The sequence below is a fragment of the Dipodomys spectabilis genome, unplaced genomic scaffold (genome assembly GCF_019054845.1).
Source record: "Dipodomys spectabilis isolate Male_0828 unplaced genomic scaffold, ASM1905484v1 ptg000612l, whole genome shotgun sequence".
Classification (NCBI taxonomy): Eukaryota; Metazoa; Chordata; class Mammalia; order Rodentia; family Heteromyidae; genus Dipodomys; species Dipodomys spectabilis.
In genome coordinates this window covers 2,444,831-2,454,715 of record NW_024871289.1, presented here as the reverse complement: position 1 = coordinate 2,454,715, position 9,885 = coordinate 2,444,831, and the positions used below count along the sequence as shown (strand labels likewise).

Here is a 9,885-nt window from a genome sequence, read left to right as displayed (position 1 = left end):
TAAGCACTTGCCAGTAGCCACGGTTGTGGCAGCATCTGTGGCACCCATAGCCACCATATCTACAACAGAGTGTCCAGGACAAAGGCGCCATATGCAGTGGGTGAGCGGATTCTACTCAACACCAACAAGAACTGAAAAGGAGCAGATCACAAACCAGAGATAACCAGGAACAAAGACTCCTGCCTGAGTAGAATCCTGACATCCTCACTCCTCATGGAGCAGAGGAGGGAAGGCTGCCCCTCCCCCTCCCACCAGACATCATCTTTGATACTGAGAAAGGCCAGGCTGAGCAACTAGCTCCAACTCAGGCCTTGGAAGAAAACAAAAGGGTCATTTAGAAGGTCACAGGTATCTGACCTGAGCTTCCAGGCTCAGATCCACCCAGGAGAAAGTCACCTAGCCCAAGCAGAGAGAGTTCTGCCCCAGAGAGGAGTGACTATCTTCACTGGGTTAACAGAACCAGAGGCTGCCCCTACCTACAGCAGCCTAGAAAATCAATTGAAATTCAATAAACATAAATCTTGAGAATGGCTCCAGGCTGGGGTCTGGGAGTGTCTCAGGAGCTAGCCCCTCAGGGAAAAGCTACTGTTTGCTGAAACGCCTCAACCCTACCCAGAACGTAGCCTCATCACAGCATCTCCAAATTAGAGGAAACAGCCATCTTTCTCTTTCGTGATACTCAAAGCAGATCTCCCTCCCACTGAACCAGCCTGAAGGAGGATCACAAAATCCTGGATAAAGCGGAGCATTTTATTGACTGCTCAAACAAACTGATGTAAGAAATCAATCAGGCCACAGGAAAACCAAGCACCACAGGCAGACCAGAGACTCCACGAAGAGACTGATTACAGACACAGGGCAGATACAGGATCTTCCCATTCCTCACACACACACACACCCGAAAATTAAACAACTTTTTTTGGTACCATTTTTTTTAATTTTTTAATTGTTTTCTATTAATCATTTTTTTCTTCTTCTCCTAATTTTTATTTTAGGTGTGTGTGTGTGTGTGTGTGTGTGTGTGTGTGTGTGTGTGTGTGTGTGCTTTTTTAAAAAGTCGCTATTAACATTTTAGTCCTTTTTAAATTGTTTTTATTTTTTTTGATTCTTTTCATTTTTTTGTCTTTCTTTTTTTTTTTTGTATGACTTAATTGCTGTTTTGCCTCATCCCCAGATAAATACCCTTCATCGATTATTAGAACTTATCCCCCATTGTGTACATAATTAATCCAGAAATGTATTACTTAATTCACAAACTTTTAGGCTTAACTGTTTAATAGCAGTATTATATCTTTATACCATATAATTTTCAAGTAAATATTTTAAGAATTTTTGTTTTTTAGTTTTTCATGTCTCCTTTCTATCATCCCTTCCTGTCATCCTATCCTTTTCTTCTCTCAATATCACTTCTTTAAAGTTACATAATTTTTAAATGTTTCACTTTTTAAATTTAAATTTTTGTTTTTCCATTTTTGATTATCTTCTTTTTAATTTCTCTCCTATCATTCTGTCCAATCCCTCTCCCTCTCGGAGATTAGGACTTGGTTAAATTTACTTTAACTTCTCCACATATTTCTAATCCTATTTCCCCCCACATTTCTCCCTAAACATAATAATTTCTGATTTGAAAAATTCATCTTTGCTGTTCTTAGCCCATTAATGCATATTTTTTTGCTGTTGAATAGATTGTATCTGTTACACTAGCTTCTATCTGCAGCCATTTTGACTATGCAACTACAGGACTTTGGTTGATGCTTGCCTTAAAATAGTGTTTTAGCAAAAAAATTGGTGTCACTTTCATATCAAGTGTGCAGAACAAGCCGGAAAACATGAGAAAAATGGCAAGTCTGGGTATCTCAACTCCCATTCATGATAATCCAGTGACAGAACAGTTAATGAATAATCCGGAGGAGAGTTCCTGCAAAGCACTACAAACATTATTGGAAAACGTGGTGAATGAAAAGAATGAAAGCTTGCAAAGGACTCAGTTTGAACGTGATAGGGAGAGAGAGAGGAGACAAACCAAACATTAGTACAGGAATTTCGTGACTGTCAGGAAACTACTCAAAGACTGATACAGTAATTGCGTGAACAGGTTGAGAACAGTCAAAGAGAAATAAAGGAATTGCGTGAGCAGGCTGAGAACAGTCAAAGGGAACTACAGGAATTGCATGAACGTGAGGAAGCTAATCAAAGCATAACACAGGAATTGTGACATCAGGATGAGAATAGACAAAGATCAATAGAGGCATTCATGGAATCCATAAACAGACAGCTGAAAGAATTCAGGGCGACCACACAGGGAATGCTGAATGGAGCCCGACAGCAGGAATGGGAGTCCAAGTAATCCATAACCAGTCAACTAAGTGATTTGAGAACACCAAATTAAGGAAGTAAAGAAGTTCATAGAAGATCTAAAACAAGGCTCCAACAAAGAATTTGAAGCCATCAAGGCCGACCAAATAGAAGGAAAAGAAATAAACCAAGTAGAAAGACAACAGTAGGTTAGAGCATGCAGAAGATCGAAACTTGGGGATTGAAGACAGCCTAGGTATTATAGAGAAAGAACATACAATTATCCAAGACAAATCCAAGAAATATGATAGATCTATTCAACATTTGGAATACACAATCAGAAGGCCTACTCTGAGGACAAATGGTGTAGAGGAGCACGTAGAGACAGAAGTTAATTGTCGAGGAAATTTGTTTAACAGGATCCTAGCAGAGAACTTCCCAAACATACAAAAAGATAGGCCTATTCAGATACAAGATGCTTGTAGAACCCCAAATAGACCAGAACAGAACAGCACTTCCCATTGTCACATTATAATCTACACAGGACCAATTCAGATCAAGAATAAGTTCTTAAAAATGTCAAGGAGAAAAGATCAATCATCTATAAAGGAAAACCAATTAGAATCACCTCATATTTTTCAGCATAGATAAGTAAAGCAAGAAGAGCCTGGCAGGCTGTATGCCATGCCCTGAAGACAAACAATTTTCAACCAAGAATACTGTACCCAACTTAACTCTCCTTCATAACCGAAGGTCAAATAAAAACCTTCCATAGCAAAGAAAAACTGAAAAATATATCTCCACCAAACCAGCCCTATAAAAAATACTTAAAGATGACCTACACACAGAAACCCAACAAGACCACAATAATGGCTAAGAAACCACACCCAAACTGAGAATCCAAGAACCATAGGAAAAACCAAGTTTCCACAGCCCCCAAGGAGGTGGATAGCATGGCAGAAGCTACCAAACACCTCTCAGTCCTACCTCTCAACATTAACTGTCTTAAAGCTCCAATTTAGCGAAATAGACTGTCTAGTTGGATTAAAAAGCAAGATAATTCTATCTCCTGCCTTCAGGAGGCACACTTTACCTATAAAAGCAAACACATTTTGTTAATGAAAGCTGGAATAAAATCTACGAAGCAAACGGCTGCCATAAACAGGAAGGAGTTGCAATAATAATATCAGATAAAATATGCCTTGAATTAAAATTAGTGTAAAGAGATAAAGAAGGTCACTACATATGACTTATGGGTTCTCTATTTCAGGAGGATATTACAATTCTAAATATGGAATTGCCAAACAATAGAGCACCAAAATTTATCCAAGAGACACTATTTTCCCTCAGATCTCACATAGATCCAACGACATTAATTGTTGAGGATTTTAACACACCACTATCCCCACTCTATAGATCAAATCAGCAAAAAAAAAAAAATCAACAGGGAAACCGCAGATTTAAACAACTGCATAGAGCAAATAGATTTAACAGACATCTACTGAATATTTCACCCAGTAGCATCAGAATACTCGTTTTACTCTGCAGTTCATGGAACATTTTCCAAAAGAGATCACATTTTAGGTCACAAAACAAACTTGTCCAAACTCAGAAACATTGAAGTTACACCTTGCATCCTCTCAGACCACAAGGGAATACAATTAGAACTCAACACCAAAAAAGTCTTGTAACGCATGGAGGCTGGACGACACACTGTTGAATAACCAGGGGGTCATGGAAGAGATTAGAAAGGAAATTCAAATGTCCATGATATTCCACAAAAATGAACACACAAATTACCAGCTCCTCTGGGACACTGCAAAGACAGTACTCAGAGGCAAGTTTATAGCTCTGAATTCCTACACCAACAAATTAGAGAGATCTGAAACCAACCACTTAATGAGACATCTGAACCACCTTGACAAAGAACACCAAGATAAACCCCAATTCAATAGATGGAAAGAAATAATTAACATTAAATCCGAGTTAAACGAATTAGAAATAAAAAAAAAACAGAATGAATCAACAAAACGAAGAGTTGGTTCTATGAAAAAATTAACAAAATTGGCAAAGCCTTAGCAAATCTTATCAGAAAAAGAAGGAACACACCCAAATAAATAAACTCAGATGTGAGAATGGAAACATCACCACAGAAACAACCAAGATTCTGAACATTAAAAGTGAATATTTTCAAATCTTTATGCTAATAAGTTTGAAAACTTGGCAGAAATGGACCTTTTGCTAGCAATTATCAACATGCAAATACTAAACCAAGATGAATTAAAGCATATTAAGGGGCCCACATCAAGCATTGAAATAGTCACAGCAAAAAGAGACCTCCCATGTAAGAAAATCCCAGGACCTGATGGATTTATAGCAGAATTGTACAAGAGCTTCAAAATAGAGCTCACACAAATACTACTCCAACTCTTCAATGAAATTGAAAGAGAAAGTTCACTACCGAACACATTCTATGAAGCCATCATAACCCTCATCCCCAAACCAGGCAGGGACTCATCAAAGAAAGAGAAGTATAGACCCATTTCTTTGATGAACATTGATGCAAAACTTCTCAACAAAATTTTGGCCAATCGACTTCAACAATTCATCCAAAAAATCATACACCAATATACTGGATTTATTTCAGTGATGCAAACCTGTTTCAATATACACAAATCAATTAATATAATTTATCACATCAACAAGAGCAAGGATTAAAACCACATGGTTATCTCAACAGATGCAGAAAAAGCATTGGACCAGATCCAACACCCCTTTATGATGAAGGTTCTGGAAAAATTAGGAATCCATGGAACATTCCTCAATACAATAAAAACTGTATATGGAAAACCTACAACCATCATTATAATTAATGGTGAAAAACTAAAGCCATTTCCTCTTAACTCGGGAATGAGACAAGGATGTCCACTCTCTCAACTTCTCTTCAATTTAGTATTAGAATGCCTAGCTACAGAAATAAGACAATACGCCAACATAAAAGGGATCCAAATAGGGAAAGAAGAAGTAAAATTCTCCCTCTTTGCAGATGACATGATCTTGTACTTAAAGAATCCCACGGACACCACTCCCAAATTACTCAAGCTGATTCAAACCTGGAAAAATAGCAGGGTATAAAATTAACCCTCAAAAATTAATGGCATTTCTGTACGCCAACAATGAGAAAAGTGTGGCTCAAATCAAGAAAGCTTTTCCATTTTTAATGGCCCCACAAAAAATAAAATACCTAGGAATTAACTTAACCAAAGAAGTGAAGGACTTCTATGAAGAAAACTTTAAAAATCTGAAAAAGGAAATCAAAACAGAACTTAGAAAGTGGCAAAAACCTCCCATGTTCCTCGATAGGAAGGATGAACCTTGTGAAAATGGAAATATTTCCCAAGGTTATCTACAAGTTCAATGTCATACCTATCAATATTCCAACCGCATTCTTCAAGGAAATAGAAGAGGCAATCCAAAAATTCATATGGAACAACAAAAGACCCCCAATTGCAAAAAGCGATCCTTAACAGAAAGAACAGTGTTGGAGGAATATCAATACCAAATTTCAAACTCTTCTACAAAGCCATAGTAATTAGAACAGTTTTGTACTGGCACAAGAAAAGATCTCAGGAACAATGGAATAGAATTGAAAACCCAGAAATGAACCTACAGACTCATAATCATCTAATATTCGATAAAGGATCTAAAAAGATAAAATCGAAGAAAGGCTGTTCAGTAAATGGTACTGGCAAAATTGGTTAATCACTTGTAGAACATTAAGGCTAGATCCTTATATATCACCCTGTACCAGAATCAAGTCCAAATGGATCAAAGACCTCGGAGTCAAAGCAGATATTTTGAAAACATTACAGGATGGAATAGGAGAAACCCTAGGTCTCCTTGACAAAGGCTGAAATTTTCTGAAAAGAAATGCAAAAGCACAACAAATGAAAGAAAGGTTGGACAAATGGGATTGCTTGTAATTGCAGAGCTTCTGCATGGCAAAGGACATAGCTAGCAGGATCAATAGAAAGCCCACGGAATCGGAGAGGATCTTCACTAGCCATACAACTGAAAACGGTTTCATATCTAAAACAGACCTGGAAATCAAAAACTTAAATCCCCCAACAACAAATACTCAAAGAAAATACTGCCCAATAAATAAGTGGGCTAAAGACATAAAAAGAAACTTCTCTGAAGAGGGAAGGAGAGTGACCAATAAAGACATGCAGAAATGCTCAACCTCCCTAGCCATAAAAGAAATGCAAATCAATCAACACTGAGATATCACCTCACCCAAGTTAGAATGGCTATAATCAAGAACTCTAATAACAACAGATGCTGGAGGGAATGTGGACAGAAGGGAACCTTACTTCATTGTTAGTGAGAGTGTAATCTTTTTCAACCACTTTGGAAAGTAGTATGGAGGTTCCTCCAAAGATTCCACATAGAGCTCCCATATGACCCAACAATCCCACTTTTGGGCATTTACCCAAATGATCACAAACAAGACCGTACTAAAGCTACCACACAGATATATTTATTGCAGCATTACCATAGCTAAGATATGGAACCAACCCAGATGTTGCTCATTAGATGAATGGATCAAGAAAATGTTGTATATATACACAATGGAATTCTATGTCTCTATCTGAAAGAATGATATTGCCCCATTTGTTAGGAAATGGAAAACTTGGAAAAAATTATATTAAGTGAACTAAGCCAGGCCCAAAGAAACATAGGTCCCATGGTTTCCCTTATTAGCAATTACTAGTGTATGTCTGAGACATGCAGAAATTGTTAGATAAGTTGATGGTAGGTGAAGTGAACCCCATGATAAGAATTCAAATTTTTTTTCTTTTCTGTAATTATTTCTAACATATTTATAAGATGACTTCTTTGTTACTTTTTATGTCCCTCCCGCATGGTATAACCCCTGTTTTCGCTGTATTTGATGTTGGTATAATTTGTGGAGGGGAAGGGGAAAAATTTTTTAAATAGGGATACAGGTGGATCCATTGCAACAATGAGATATACAAGACATTATGTCGAAAAACAAATTTTACAACTTTGGTTGGGGGAAATGGGACGTAAGGGGGTTGAGATGGGAAGGGATAGTAAGGAGAAACAAAGGAGTATGCAACAATGCTTGATAAGAAATGTACTCATTACCTTGCCCATTTAATTGTAACCTCTCTGTCTGTTATTTTCACACTTAAAAAAAACACAAAAAAACCATAAAATATAAAGTGATTTTGATAAAAAATAAAAATGACTCAGAATAAATTATCAATGCAAAAACAATCTTTACAGAAGCAAACTCTCAGAGATATTACATGACTTTGAAAAGGATAAAGTGGCTGAATTTAATATAAATTTAGAAGTATGACCATACAAAATATAAAAAGATATTCTTTATTTCATTATATAACACAAAACAGAAAGTAAGTGTTGTTTAGATGATTTTTTAAAACACAGTCTCTCAGGTGCTGGATGGGTGGTTCAGTGTAGAGTGCTTGCCTTGCATGCATGAGGTCCTGGGTTTGATTCCTCAGCACCACATAAGCAGAAAAAGATGGAAGAGATGCTGTGACTCAAGTAGTACCACTAGCCTTGAGCTGAAGAGCTGAGAGACAGCACCCAGGACCCAGAGTTCAAGCCCCAAAACCAACAAAAACAAAACAAAACACAGTCTCTCACTTTTGTGTGCTCAACATTGTAACACTAGTGCTTCAGTCTAGGGCTAAGATTTTAGGTGTGGACATTTATCAACACTCCTGATTCAGATTCTAATTGATAAAATTTTAATCAATATTTTGTTCTTATTAATTTTGCTCTTTGTAAATTCACATATATCTATAAAAAACAGTGTGGCCATCCCAATAACATTCTCAAAGTACTTCCTAATGATGACTTACAAAAAGTTGTTTTATATTACAACAAGGAAAACAATACTACAAATAAGGAAAACCAATACATAAATATTAATGATTAATAAAATAAAAAAAAAAATTACCGCTGTTTCCAGTATTGGAAATGTACTACATATTCGATTTATTATTTTCTCATATTGCTGTACATTTAAAACTGCCTAAGTCTATGATGTTCAACAAGAATTTTATAGGCTATGAGTAGCCTTTAAAGATTATTATTATTATTATTATTAAGATTATTATTTATGGTTCATCTCATCATTTGTATATGGCTTATACCATCATTTGTTCCTCACTAACATATAAAGTAAAGAAGCCTTTAAATTTTAACAGAAACTGTGCAGTTAATGTCTTAAATCTGCTTCTTCACACAAACACTTCGCAACTTCTCATTAGTAAAGTTTCTATAAACTCTGAAATGTACATATTTAGTAGTATGTACCATGAATCTTAAATGCTTTATGAAAAAGTTTTACAACTTGCTAAATAGTCTTAATTTTGGCATATATGAGCAAATTCCCAAAATTAAACATATTTAAAACATTAAAACTTTTAACAAACCTTAACACTTTCTATAGTGTTCATAATGGCAGGTTCCTTGTACAGAATAATTGAATTCCTCCTCCTACACATCTGTTGAACAACAAATATCTGGTATTATTTTGTTTTTGACATGTCAAACTTGACTTTATTCTTAAATGTGTTCTTTTGTAAGAAATACATGGTTCTAAAATTTCACGACAATTCTTTTTTTTTTTTTTTTTTTTTTGTCGGTTGTGGGGCTTGAACTCTGGGCCTGGGCGCTGTCCCTCAGCTCTTCAGCTCAAGGCGAGCGCTCTACCACTTGAGCTACAGCGCCACTTCCGGTTTTCTGGTGGTTTATTGGAGATAGGAGTCTCACGGTCTCTCCTGCCCGGGCTGGCTTTGAACCGCGATCCTCAGATCTCAGCCTCCTGAGTAGCTAGGGTTACAGACGTGAGCCACCAGCGCCCGGCTTCACGACAATTCTTTTGAATTTAATTTTTGTGTAATTGTCTAGTTTAAGAAAATCAATTACACTTTATGTATAAAAAATGTTCTGTGCTCAATTCAGTAGCACATACACTAACATTGGAACAATAAAGAGAAGAATAGCCCCTGACTGAGGATGACACTCAACTTCGTGAAGCATTCTAGATTTTTAAAAGAACAGATGCTGGAGGGGATGTGGACAGAAGGGAACCTTAATGCATTGTTGTTGGGAGTTTAAAATTGTTCGAAGACTTTGGAAAGTAGTATGGCGGTTCCTCAAAAGACTACAATAGAGCGCCCCTAAGTCCCAGCAATCCCATTTTGATCACAAACAAGACCATACTAAAACTACCAGCAAAACTATGTTCATTGCAGCATTATTTACCAAAGCTAAGATACAGAACAGAACCCGAGGCCCCACAGTAAACGAATGGATCAAGAAAATGTGTGTGTGTGTGTGTGTGTGTGTGTGTGTGTGTGTGTGTGTGTGTGTGTGTGTGTGTGTGTGTGTGTGTGTACTGGAATTCTATGCCTCCATCAGAAAGAATGACATCACCCAGTTTGTTAGGAAATGGAAAGACATGGAAAAAATTATATTAAGTGAATTAAGCCAGGCCCAAAGAAGTGAAGTAAGCCAGGCCCAAAG

The 9,885-nt window shown here is 36.8% G+C and overlaps 1 non-coding gene across 1 annotated transcript; it reads left to right on the top strand.

Annotated features, from left to right (window-relative positions):
- The first annotated feature begins 9,308 nt into the window (after nucleotides 1-9,308).
- On the top strand, nucleotides 9,309-9,410 carry LOC122100944. The gene has a single exon (XR_006146279.1). It is a non-coding gene; the product is annotated as a U6 spliceosomal RNA (small nuclear RNA).
- The last annotated feature ends 475 nt before the right edge of the window (nucleotides 9,411-9,885 follow it).